Below are 14,869 nucleotides of genomic sequence, written 5' to 3'. Positions count from 1 at the left end.
ATCAAATCATTTTAATCATATTCTTCAAAGCATTGTAGAGTACTTGAGGGCAGGACAGAGATTCCTTCTGCCATCAGATGTCTTTCTGCTTGACTGAACTGCACCTGTGGTCCTTGAAGAATACCTTACACATTGGGGATTCTTCTAAAATGAGAGTAAACGAATTACTATAAAAAAGGTATACAGCACTGGAGCCTGCAGGCTATTTGGTGGGGCTAATGGCAGACTCTGGGAGGGCTCACACAAAGGAGTACTTCCCAGAACTTCTATTGCCAATGTCCCTGTCCCCACAGTGAGCCACAGCTGTCCCCCACCTCTGCAGGAGAACTTCCAACACCAGCAGCTATGTGACTGACAGGGGTTTGTTGCTCCAGCCTGGTGTCAGGCCTGAGCTTCCAAGGTAGGAGTGCTGTGTCAGGACATTGGACCCCCAGAGACCTCCAGACCCCATGTAATATCAATAGGTGAGAGCTCTCCCAGAGATCTCTGTCTCAACACAAAGATGCAGCTCCACCCAAAGGCCAGCAAGCTCCAGGGCTGGACGCCCCATGCCAAACAACTAGCAAGACAGGAACACAACCTAACCCATTAGCAGAGATGCTGCCTAAAATCATGATAAGGTCACAGGCACCCCAAAACATACCACTGGACGTGGCCCTGCCCACCAGAAAGATAAGATCCAGCCCCACCCACCAGAACACAAGCTCCAGTCTCTTCCACCAGGAAGCCTACACAAGCCACTGAACCAACTTCACCCACTGGGGGCAGACACCATAAACAATGGGAACTACGAATCTGCAGCCTGTGAATAGGAGACCCCAAACACAGTAGGTTTTAAAAAATGAGAAGACAGAGAAATATGCAGAGGAAGGAGCAAGGTAAAAACCCACCAGAACAAACAAATGAAGAGGAAATACGCAGTCTACCAGAAAAAGAATTCAGAGTAATGATAGTAAAGATTATCTGGAATCTTGGAAATAGAAGGGAGAAAATAGAAGAAATGTTTAACAAGGACCTAGAAGAACTAAAGAGCAAACAAACAATGACAAACAACATAATAAATGAAATTAAAAATTCTCTAGAAGGAATCAATGGCAGAAAAACTGAAGCAGAAGAATGGATAAGTAACCTGGAGGATAAAATAGTGGAGATAACTACCACAGATCAGAATAAAGAAAAAAGAATGGAAAGAATTGAGGACAGTTTCAGAGACCTCTGGGACAACATAAAATGCACCAACATTCTAATTATAGGGGTCCCAGAAGAAGAGAAAAAGAAAGGGTCTGAGAAAATATTTGAAGAGGTTATACTTGAAAACTTCCTTAACATGGGAAAGGAAATAGAAAATCAAATCCAGGAAGTGCAGAGAGTCCCATATAGGATAAGTGCAAGGAGAAACACACCAAGACACATATTAATCAAACTACCAAAAATTAAGTACAAAGAAAAAATATTAAAAGCAGTAAGGGGGGCCTTCCCTGGTGGCGCAGTGGTTGAGAGTCCGCCTGCCGATGCCGGGGACATGGGTTCATGCCCCAGTCCGGGAAGATCCTACATGGCGCAGAGCAGCTGGGCCCGTGGGCCATGGCCGCTGAGCCTGCAAGTCCGGAGCCTGTGCTCCACAATGGGAGAGGCCACAACAGTGAGAGGTCTGTGTACCACAAAAAAAAAAAAAAAAAAAAAGCAGTAAGGGAATAGCATACAAGGGAATCCCCATAAGATTAACAGCTAATCTTTCAGCAGAAACTGCAAGCCAGAATGGAGCGGAAGGACATATTTAAAGTGATGAAAGGGAAAAACCTACAACCAAGATTGATTACTCTACCTAGCAAGCATCTCATTCAGATTCAACAGAGGAATTAAAACCTTTACAGACAAACAAAAATTAAGAGAATTCAGCACCACCACACCAGTTGTACAACAAATGCTAAAGGAACTTCCCTAGGCAGGAAACACAAGAGAAGGAAAAGACCTACAAAAACAAACCCAAACCAATTAAGAAAATGGTAATAGGAACATACATATCAATAATTACCTTAAATGTAAATGGATTAAATGCTCCAACCAAAAGACATAGACTGTCTGAATGGATACAAAAAAAAGACCCGTAAATATGCTGTCTACAACGACCCACTTCAGACCCAGGGACACATAGAGACTGAAAGTGAGGGGATGGAAAAAGATATTCCAAGCAAATGGATATCAAAAGAAAGTTGGAGTAGCAATTCTCATATCAGACAAAATAGACTTTAAAATAAAGACTATTACAAGAGACAAAGACTACATAATGATCAAAGGATCAATCCAAGAAGAAGATATAACAATTGTAAATCTTTATGCACCTAACATAGGAGCACCTCAATATGTAAGGCAAATGCTAACAGCCATAAAAGGGGAATTCGACAGTAACACAGTCATAGTAGGGGACTTTTACAGCCCACTTTCACCAGCGGACAGATCATCCAAAATGAACATCAATCAGGAAACCCAAGCTTTAAATGACACATTAGACAAGATGGACTTAATTGATATTTATAGGACATTCCATCCATAAAAAACAGAATATACTTTCTTCTCAAGTGCTCATGGAACATTCTCTAGAATAGATCATATCTTGGGTCACATATCAAAAGCCCAGGACCAGATGGCTTCACAGAAGAATTCTATCCAACATTTAGAGAAGAGCTAACACCTATCCTTCTCAAACTCTTCCAAAATATAGCAGAGGGAGGAACACTCCCACACTCATTCTAAAAGGCCACCATCATCCTGATACCAAAACCAAAGATGTCACAAAGAAAGAAAACTACAGGTCAATATCACTGATTAACATAGAGGCAAAAATCTTCAACAAAATACTAGCAAACAGAGTTCAACAGCACATTAAAAGGATCATACAACATGAGCAAGTGGGATTTATCCCAGGAATGCAAGGATTCTTCAATATATGCAAATCAATCAATGTGATACACCACACTAACAAATTGAAGGATACAAACCATACGATCATCTCAATAGATGCAGAAAAAGCTTTCGACAAAATTCAACACCCATATATGATAAAAGCCTTCCAGAAAGTAGGCATAGAGGGAACCTACCTCAACATAATAAAGGCCATATATGACAAACCCACAGCCAACATCATTCACAATGGTGAAAATCCGAAACCATTTCCCCTAGATCAGGAACAAAATAAGGTTGCCCACTCTTAGCACTATTATTCAACATACTTTTGGAAGTTTTAGTAATCAGAGAAGAAAAGAAGAAAAAGAAATAAAAGGAATCCAAGTTGGAAAAGAAGTAAAACTGTCACTGTTTGCAGATGACATGATACTATACATACAGAGTCCTAAAGACCCTACCAGAAAACTACTAGAGCTAATCAATGAATTTGGTGAAGTAGCAGGATACAAAATTAATGCACAGAAATCTCTGGCATTCCTATACACTAATGATGAAAAATCTAAAAGTGAAATTAAGGAAACACTCCCATTTACCACTGCAACAAAAATTATAAAATACCTAGGAATAAACCTACCTAGGGAGGCAAAAGACCTGTATGCAGAAAACTATAAGACACTGATGAAAGAAATTAAAGATGATACAAACAGATGGAAAGATATACCATGTTCTTGGATTGGAAGAATCAACATTGTGAAAATGACTATACTACCCAAAGCAATCTACACATTCAGTGCAATGACTATCAAACTACCAATGGCATTTTTTACAGAACTAGAACAAAAAATTTCACAATTTGTATGGAAACACCAAAGACCCTGAATAGCCAAAGCAATCTTGAGAAAGAAAAACGGAGCTGCAGGAAGCAGGCTCCCGGACTTCAGACTATACTATAATGCTACAGTAATCAAGACAGCATGGTACTGGCACAAAAACAGAAATATAGATCAAGGGAACAAGATAGAAAACCCACAGATAAACCCACGTACCTATGGTTACCTTATTTTTGATAAAGAAGGCAAGAATATACAATGGAGAAAAGACAGCGTCTTCAATAAGTGGTGCTGGGAAAACTGGACAGCTACATGCAAAAGAATGAAATTAGAACACTCCCTAACACAATACACAAAAATAAACTCAAAATGGATTAAAAACCTAAATGTAATGCCAGACACTCTAAGACTCTTAGAGGAAAACATAGGCAGAACACTCTATGACATAAATCACAGCAAGAGCCTTTTTGACCCACCTCCTACAGAAATGGAAATAAAACCAAAAATAAGCAAATGGGACCTAATGAAACTTAAAACATTTTGCACAGCAAAGAAACCATAAAAGAGACAAAAAGACAACCCTCAGAATGGGAGAGAATATTTGCAAACGAAGCAAATGACAAAGGATTAATCTCCAAAATTTACAAGCAGCTCATGCATCTCAATATCAATGAAACAAAACAACCCAATCCAAAAATGGGCAGAAGACCTAGAGAGACGTTTCTCCAAAGAAGGCATACAGATTGCCAACAAACACATGAAAGAATGCTCAACATCACTAATCATTAGAGAAATGCAAATCAAAACTACAATGAGGTATCACCTCACACCAGTCAGAATGGCTATCATCAAAAAATCTACAAGCAGTAAATGCTGGAGATGGTGTGGCGAAATGGGAACCCTCTTGCAGTGTTGGTGGGAATGTAAATTGATATAGCCACTATGGAGAACAGTATGGAGGTTCCTCAAAAAACTACAAATAGAATTACCATATGACATAGCAATCCCACTACTGGGCATATATCCTGAGAAAACCATAATTCAAAAAGAGTCATGCACCATAATGTTCATTGCAGCTCTATTTACAAGAGCCAGGACATGGAAGCAACCTAAGTGTCCATCGACAGATGAATGGATAAAAAGATGTGGCACATATATACAACGAAATATTACTCAGCCATAAAAAGAGATAAAATTGAGCTATTTGTAGTGAGGTGGATGGACCTAGGGACTGTCATACAGAGTGAAGTCAGAAAGAGAAAAACAAATACCATATGCTAAAACATATATATGGAACCTAAAAAAGAAAAAGTTTTAATGAACCTAGTGGCAGTGCAGGAATAAAGACGCAGACGCATAGAATGGACTTGAAGATGGGGAGGGGGAAGGGGAACATGGGGAGGGGGAAGGGTAAGCTGGGACAAAGTGAGAGAGTAGCATTGACATATGTACACTACCAAATGTAAAATAGATAGCTAGCCGGAAGCAGCCGCATAGCACAGGGAGATCAGCTCGGTGCTGTGTGACGATCTAGAGGGCTGGGATAGGGAGGGTGGGAGGGAGACACAAGAGGGAGGGGATATGGGGATATATATATACACATATAGCTGATTCACTTTGTTATACAGCAGAAACTAACACAACATTGTAAAGCAATTATACTAGAGTAAAGATGTTTGAAAAAGAAAAAGCATAGTAACTGTCAGGAAATGCGTATAGTAGATTTCAAAGAATATGATCTGATCAACAGAGCTAAAGATAAGTTCCGTATCTCCACTCAAACCTTTGCAGAAAGTGCCCTCGTTCACCGACTCCAGAATATTTGCATTTTGCATGCCAACAGACCCCTTTCTTTTGTGCCTGCCAATTAGAACAGTGACTTCTTGGCCATAGAAATATTTGTAATTTTGCACCATTTAAAAATATTTATTACCTAGCAACTGTTTACAAAGCATTGGGTTAGATCCTGTGCAGAATACAAAACATTCAAGATATCTGCTGTGTGCTGAAGAAAGGTGGAGTCTAATTGGGGAAACCAAATATAGGTAGCTGAAAAGATTGTATTATAACATAGCTGTATGATTGTTCTACCTATCTATTACTGCAAAATAAACCACCTGTTATATGAATAAGCCAAAGACGACCCCTGTATATTGGCCCCTATGTTGTTTACTTCCTCACAGTAGGCTGACCATTAGCTCAAAGCCTGCTGGCACTAAACTCAAATTTTACACATCAATTAAAAATGATGTAGCCCAAATGAGCATAGTTTTAGTCATTTAGAGCCTGCTGATTGGCATAAAATCCATGAACTGCACCCAATATCCGCTAACCATATATAAGACAAGGCAAGGGGCTATAAAAGAGCCCAGGCTATTACTGCCCTTGTGAGCAGCTCACAACATTACTTAAAAGTGTAAGCCTGCTCTCTGATTTCCCTGTCCCCTAGAATTTCCTGTGTCCTCTTTCCCTTCTGAGTGGTGGCTTCATACCAGCTGCCAGTGGAAGGTCCCCTGCCCTGAGGGACTTACACCTCAGTTTGTCAAAACACTCCCCCCATCCCAAATAAATCTTGTGTGTGCTATTGCCACCACAAGGTCTTGTTTCCTTCTGGATGAGCCCTGAAATTCTCAAACGCACTACACTATTCCAAAATGCAGTGGTTTAAAAGAACAACATTTGACTCAATCTGCAACTTGGATACAGTGTAGTGGGGTGGCTTCTCCCTGATATACTTGGCACCAACTGGAGGCTGCCAACCACAGGTCCCCTTGCAAGATGGATTCTTAATTCACATGATTCTGTTCTTCTCTCTCTTTTTCTACACGTTGTAGCTCATCCTCTAGTGCTCTGCCACGTGGATTGGGCTACTTTACCTCAGGGCAGTCTCAGGATCATCAGTCTTGTTACATGGTGGCTGGCTTCCCTAAAACAAGCGTTGGAAGAGACCCAGGAGAAAGCTACAAGGCTTCTTCGGACCCGGCCTCGGGATTCCCAGAATGACACTCAAGCACATTCTGTTTGTCAAACAAGTCGTTAAGGACACCTCCAAATCAAGGAGAGGAGAATTAGACTCTACTTCTCAAAGGAAGAAGTAGCAAAGAATTTGCTGCCATCTTGAATCCACCACTGATTATTTATGTATTAATGTACAGTAATACAAACAAGAATTGCTTACATTCCTACCCATTCCTACACAGGCAAGCTACAGCCTGTGGGACAAATCTGGCCCATTTTGCTTGTTTTTATAAGTAAAGTTTTATTGGGACACATCCACACTCATTTGTTTACATATTCTCTATGGCTGTTTTTGTGCTACAGCCACATAGTTGAGTAGTCCAAATCAAGACCCTGAAACTTGCACAGTCTGAGATCTAGGCCTTCACAGGATTGTTAACTCTTATTCTAACATGTAGTTATGTCCTGCTAATGCATGATTTGAATTGCCTTTTTTTTTTTTTCAGGCTGCACCGTGTGGAATGAAGGATCTTAGTTCCCCAACCAGGGATGGAACCCGTGCCCCCTGCATTGGGAGTGTGGAGTCTTAACCACTGGACCACCAGGTAAGTCCCTGAATTGCTTTTTAAAAGTGTACTTGTTACTTACAGAAACTCCTTAGGAAAGGTCAATGACAAACCTGTAACTTCCACACTGCCGGAGGTGCACACAGAGCTACTGTCTGGAAAAGCAGTGAGTCAGTTTTACCTGTCATCAACAGATAGTGTCAACAGTTGTGCTTGTCCCTTTAGTCTTGACTACTCTCCTTGTGAGTTTACTGTGTGTTTGCTGAATGTTTGTTTAAAATGTTTTCAATCAGCATTTACCCTATCATGATCAATGAGCGCAAAAAAAGTGTGTTAAAAGTGTAAGTAACAAGCTGTACACCAGAAATTAACACAACATTGTAAATCAACTATACTCCAATAAAAATTTTTTTAAAAAGTGTAAGTAACAAAAGTGACATGTTTAGGACAAAAAGTAAAAATAATTTTAAAAGGAAAAGTGATATGAAAATGCATTTGCTATCTGTGCATATGGAATAAATCATTAGAAAGATATATTCTGAGGAAATAAGAGTGAATATTGCAACATGCGAAAAGTGTGTTGCTCTGTGATTGGCAATAACCAGCAGGCAAAGTGTAAGGATGGCACAATGAAAAAACACAGGTGAGGCTAAAGGAGCAGTCTCGGAGCCTTGTATCTGTTAGCCTAAAGTTTATTCTGGACATGATTTCTAGAGTTTGAAAATTTGAAGGCCAGCTAAGCACAGTGAAAAGAATGGTCTTCAAACTTTGATGAAAGATATATTCCCATAGGTGCAAACCCCCACTGAAATCTGCACAATGTCAAAGTGAGGAGAGGGGTGAACATCACAAAAACAATTCCCTACATTGGCAGAGATCAACAAAGGGGAAAGTTTCCCACTTCAGCAGACTTTCTGGGTATTCAAAACTGTTTTTTTTTGTTTTTTTTTTAAAGCTATCTGACAGTATGAATGGGGTCAAGGGGGAAGAAAGAATGCCTACTTTCAAGCTACGAAGAAGCAACCAGCTCTCGTTTGGTGAAAATCTTTCCATGAACTAAGATGCTTTTTAGGACAAACCTGATATTCAATATTTTGAAAATATTTTCTGAATTTCATGTCCTGTAGTTGAAACAAACAAGGAAACAGACAAGCAAAACAGCACCCACACTCAAATGTATGATATAGCACATTTTGACCCAGTGACTTCTAAACACATTAACTTTCACTGCAAACTTTGGAGTAAATTTTTGATATAATTTGTGATTTGTTGTAATTTTATTTTTTTTAGGCTCTTTGCTTTCTTTCTTTTTTAACATCTTTATTGGAGTATTATTGCTTTACAATGGTGTGTAAGTTTCTGCTTTATAACAAAGTGAATCAGCTATACATATACATATATCCCCATATACCCTCCCTCTTGCATCTCCCTTCCACCCTCCATATCCCACCCCTCTAGGTGGTCACAAAGCATGAAGCTGATCTCCCTGGGCTAGGTGGCTGCTTCCCACTAACTATCTATTTTACATTTGGTAGTGTATATGTGTCTATGCCACTATCTCACTTCATCTCAGGTTACCCTTCCCCCTCACCATGTCCTCAAGTCCATTCTCTACATTTGTGTCTTTATTGCCATCCTGGGCCTAGGTTCTTCAGAAGCTTTTTTTTTTTTAATTCCATATATATGTGTTAGCATATGGTATTTGTTTTTCTCTTTCACTCTGTATGACAGTCTCTAGGCCCATCCACCTCACTACAAATAATTCAATTTCATTTCTTTTTATGGCTGAGTAATATTCCATTGTATATATGTGCCACAACTTCTTTATTCATTCATCTATCGATGGACACTTAGGTTGCTTCTATGTCCTGGCTACTGTAAATAGAGCTGCAATGAACACTGTGGTACATGACTCTTTTTGAATTATGGTTTTCTCAGGGTATATGCCCAGTAGTGCGATTGATGGGTTGTATGGTAGTTCTATTTTGAATTTTTTGAGGAACCTCCATACTGTTCTCCATAGTGACTGTATCAATTTACATTCCCACCAACACTGCAAGAGGGTTCCCATTTCTCCACACCCTCTCCAGCATTTATTGTTTGTAGATTTTTGGATGATGGCCATTCTGACTGGTGTGAGGTGATACCTCATTGTAGTTTTGACTTGCATTTCTCTAATGATTAGACATGTTGAGCATTCTTTCATGTGTTTGCTGGCAATCTGCATATCTTCTTTGGAGAAATGTCTGTTTAGGTCTTCTGCCCATTTCTGGATTGTGTTGTTTGTTTTTTTGCTATTAACCTGCATGAACTCCTTGTAAATTTTGGAGATTAAATCCTTTGTCAGTTGCTTCATTTGCAAATATTTTATCCAATTCTGAGGGTTATCTTTTCGTTTCTTTTATGGTTTCCTTTGATGTGTAAAAGCTTTTAAGTTTCGTTAGGTCCCATATGTTTATTTTTGTTTTTATTTCCATTTCTGTAGGAGGTGGGTCAAAAAGGCTCTTGCTGTGATTTGTGTCATAGAGTGTTCTGCCTATGTTTTCCTTTAAGAGTTCTAGAGTGTCTGGCTTTACATTTAGGTTTTTAATCCATTTTGAGTTTATGTTTGTGTATGGTGTTAGGGAGTGTTCTAATTTCATTCTTTTGCATGTAGCTGTCCAGTTTTCCCAGCACCACTTATTGAAGACGCTGTCTTTTCTCCATTGTATATTCTTGCCTTCTTTATCAAAAATAAGGTAACCATAGGTACATGGGTTTGTCTGTGGGCTTTCTATCTTGTTCCATTGATCTATATTTCTGTTTCTGTGCCAGTACCATGCTGTCTTGATTACTGTAGCTTTATAGTATAGTCTGAAGTCAGGGAGCCTGATTCCTCCAGCTCCATTTTCCTTTCTCAAGATTGCTTTGGCTATTTGGGGTCTTTTGTGTTTCCATACAGATTGTGAAATTTTTTGTTCTAGTTCTGTAAAAAATGCCATTGGTGTTTGATAGGGATTGCATTGAAGCTGTAGATTGCTTTGGGTAGTATAGTCATTTTCACAATGTTGATTCTTCCAATCCAAGAACATGGTGTATCTCTCCATCTGTTTGTATCATCTTTAATTTCTTTCATCAGTGTCTTATAGTTTTCTGCATACAGGTCTTTTGTTTCCCTAGGTAGGTTTATTCCTAGGTATTTTATAATTTTTGTTGCAGTGGTAAATGGGAGTGTTTCCTTAATTTCACTTTCAGATTTTTCATCATTAGTGTATAGGAATGCAAGAGATTTCTGTGCATTAATTTTGTATCCTGCTACTTCACCAAATTCATTGATTAGCTCTAGTAGTTTTCTGGTAGAGTCTTTAGGACTTTGTATGTATAGTATCATGTCATCTGCAAACAGTGACAGTTTTACTTCTTCTTTTCCGACTTGGATTCATTTTATTTCTTTTTCTTCTCTGATTACTGTGGCTAAAACTTCCAAAAGTATGTTGAATAACAGTGCTAAGAGTGGGCAACCTTATTTTGTTCCTGATCTAGGGGAAATGGTTTCGGATTTTCACCATTGTGAATGATGTTGGCTGTGGGTTTCTCATATATGGCCTTTATTATGTTGAGGTAGGTTCCCTCTGTGCCTACTTTCTGGAGGGTTTTTATCATAAATGGGTGTTGAATTTTGTCGAAAGCTTCTTCTGCATCTATTGAGTTGATTGTATGGTTTGTATCCTTCAATTTGTTAATATGGTGTATCACATTGATTGATTTGCATACATTGAAGAATACTTGCATTCCTGAGATAAATCCCACTCGATCATGGTGTATGATCCTTTTAATGTGCTGTTGGATTCTGTTTGCTAGTATTTTGTTGAGGATTTTCGCCTGCATGTTAATCAGTGATATTGGCCTGTAGTTTTCTTTCTTTGTGACATCTTTGTCTGGTTTTGGTATTAGGGTGATGGTGACCTCATAGAATGAGTGTGGGAGTGTTCCTTCTTCTGCTATATTTTGGAAGAGTTTGAGAAGGATAGGTGTTAGCTCTTCTCTAAATGTTGGATAGAATTCTTCTGTGAAGCCATCTGGTCCTGGGCTTCTGTTTGTTGGAAGACATTTAATTACAGTTTCAATTCCACCGCTTGTGATTGGTCTGTTTGTATTTTCTATTTCTTCCTGGTTCAGTCTTGGAAGGTTGTGCTTTTCTAAAAATTTATCCATTTCTTCCAGGTTGTCCATTTTATTGGCATACAGTTGTTTGTAGTAATCTCTCAAGATCCTTTGTATTTCTGTAGTGTCAGTTGTTACTTCTCCTTTTTCATTTCTAATTCTATTGATTTGAGTCTTCTCCCTTATTTTCTTGATGAGTCTGGCTAGTGGTTTATCAATTTTGTTTATCTTCTCAAAGAACCAGCTTTTAGTTTGATTGATCTTTGCTATTGTGTCCTTCACGTCTCTTTTATTTATTTGATCTGATTTTTATGATTTCTTTCCTTCTGCTAACTTTGGGTGTTTTTTGTTCTTCTTTCTCTAATTGCTTTAGGTGTATGGTTAGATTGTTTGTTTGAGATGTTTCTTGTTTCTTGATGTAGGGCTGTATTGCTATAAACTTCCCTCTTAGAACTGCTTTTCCTGCATCCCATAGGTTTTGGGTCATCGTGTTTTCATTGTCCTTTTTTTCTAGGTATTTTTTGATTTCCTCTTTGATTTCTTCAGTGATCTCTTGGTTATTAAGTAGTGTGTTGTTTAGCTTCCATGTGTTTGTATTTTTTACATTTTTTTCCCTGTAATTGACATCAAGTCTCATAGGGTTGTGGTTGGAAAATATACTTGATACGATTTCGATTTTCTTAAATTTACCAAGGCTTGATTTGTCACCCAAGATATGACCTATCCTGGAGAATGTTCCATGAGCACTTGAGAAGAAAGTGTATTCTGCTGTTTGGGGATGGAATGTCCTAAAAATATCAATTAAATCCATCTTTTTTAATGTATCATTTAAAGCTTGGGTTTCCTTATTTATTTTCATTTTGGATGATCTGTTAGTGAAAGTGGTGTGTTGAAGTCCCCTACTATGATTGTGTTACTGTCAATTTCCCCTTTTATGGCTGTTAGTACTTGCCTTACGTATTGAGGTGCTCCTATGTTGGGTGATTAAATATTTACAATTGTTATATCTTCTTCTTGGATTGATCCCTTGATCATTATGTAGTGTCCTTCTTTGCCTCTTGTAATAGTCTTTATTTTAAAGTCTATTTTGTCTCATATGAGAACTGCTACTCATATGAGAATTGCTACTTTCTTTTGATTTCCATTTGCATGGAATATCTTTTTCCATCCCCACACTTTCAGTCTGTATGTGTCCCTAGGTCTGAAGTGGGCCTCTTGTAGACAGCATATATACAGGTCGCCAGTCGTCTTTTGGTTGGACCATTTAATCCTTTTACATTTAACGTAATTATCTATATGTATCTTCCTATTTCCATTTTCTTAATTGTTTTGGGTTTGTTTTTGTAGGTCTTTTCCTTCTCTTGTGTTTCCTGCCTAGAGAAGTTCTTTTCGTATTTGTTGTAAAGCTGGTTTGGTGGTGCTAACTTTTGCTTGTCTGTAAAGGTTTTAAATTCTCTGTCAAATCTCAATCAGATCCTTGCTGGGTAGAGTAATCTTCGTTGTAGGTTTTTCCCTTTCATCACTTTAAATATGTCCTGCCACTCCCTTCTGGCTTGCAGAGTTTTTGCTGAAAGCCAGCTGTTAACCTTATGTGGATTCCCTTGTATGTAATTTGTTGCTTTTCCCTTGCTGCTTTTAATATTTTTTCTTTGTATTTAACTTTTGATAGTTGGATTAACATGTGTCTTGGCGTGTTTCTCCTTGGATTTATCCTGTATGGCACTCTCTGAGCTTCCTGGACTTGATTAACTATTTCCTTTCCCATATTAGGGAAGTTTTCAACTATAATCTCTTCAAATATTTTCTCAGTCCCTTTCTTTTTCTCTTCTTCTTCTGGAACCCCTATAATTTGAACGTTGGTGCATTTAATGTTGTCCCAGAGATCTCTGAGACTGTCCTCAATTCTTTCCATTATTTTTTTCTTTATTCTGCTCTGCAGTAATCATCTCCAGTATTTTATCCTCCAGGTCACTTATCCATTCTTCTGCCTCAGTTATTCTGCCATTGATTCCTTCTAGAGAATTTTTATTTATTGTGTTGTTCATCATTGTCTGTTTGCTCTTTAGTTCTTCTAGGTCCCTGTTAAACGTTTCTTGTATTTTTTTCAATTCTATTTCCAAGATTTTGGATCATCTTTACTATCATTACTCTGAAGTCTTTTGCAGGTAGACTGTGTATTTCCTCTTCATTTGTTTGGTCTGGTGGGTTTTTACCTTGCATCTTCATCTGCTGTGTCTTTTTCTGTCTTCTCATTTTTTTTAACTTACTGTGTTTTGGGTCTCCTTTTCACAGGCTGCACGTTCATAGTTCCCATTGTTTTTGGTGTCTGCCCCCAGTGGCTAAGGTTGGTTCAGTGGGTTGTGTAGGCTTCCTGGTAGAGGGGACTAGTGCCTGTTCTCTGGTGGATGAGGCTGGATCTTGTCTTTCTGGTGGGCAGGACCGCATCTGGTGGTGTGTTTTCAGGGGTCTGTGACCTTATTATGATTTTAGGCAGCCTCTCTGCTAATGAGTGGGGTTGTGTTACTGTGTTCCTAGTTGTTTGGCATAGGGTGTCCAGCACTGTAGCTTGCTGATTGTTGAGTGGAGCTGGGTCTTAGCGTTGAGATGGAGATCTCTGAGAGATTTTCACTGTTTGATATTATGTGGAGCTGGGAGGTCTCTGGTGGACCAATGTCCTGAATTTGGCTCTCCCACCTCAGAGGCATAGGCCTGACACCTGGTCAGAGCACCAAAACCCTGTCAGCCACACGGCTCAGAAGAAAAAGGAGAAAAAAAGAAAGGAAGAAAGAAAAAAATAAAAGTTATTAAAATAAAAAATATTAAAAATTAAAATGTAATAAAAAAATGAAAAGAAAGAAGGAGCAGCCAATCCAAAAAACAAATCCACAAATGATAACAAGTGGTAAAAACTATACTTAAAAAAAAAAAAAGGGGGGGGGGGGGAACGGACAGGCAGAACCGTAGGACAAATGGTAAAAGCAAAGCTATACAGACAAAATCACACAAAGAGGCGTACACATACACACTCACAAAAAGAGAAAAAGGAAAAAAAAAAAATATATATATATATATATATATATATATATATATATATATATATATATATATATATATATATATATATATATATATATATCATTGCTCCCAAAGTCCACCTCCTCAATTTGATATGATTCGTTGTCTATTCAGGTATTCCACAGATGCAGGGTACCTGAGGTTGATTGTGGAGATTTAATCCGCTGCTGCTGAGGCTGCTGGGAGAGATTTCCCTTTCTCTTCTTTGTTCGCACAGCTCCCGGGGCTCAGCTTTGGATTTGGCTCCGCCTCCGCGTGTAGGTTGCCTGAGGGCGTCTGTTCTTTGCTCAGACAGGACGGGGTTAAAGGAGCAGCTGATTCGGGGGCTCTGGCTCACTCAGGCCGGGGGGAGGGAAGGGTACGGATGCGGGGCGAGCCTGCGGCGGCAGCGGC

The sequence above is a fragment of the Hyperoodon ampullatus genome (genome assembly GCF_949752795.1).
Source record: "Hyperoodon ampullatus genome assembly, chromosome: 12".
Taxonomy (NCBI): Eukaryota; Metazoa; Chordata; class Mammalia; order Artiodactyla; family Ziphiidae; genus Hyperoodon; species Hyperoodon ampullatus.
This window is presented reverse-complemented; position numbering follows the sequence as displayed.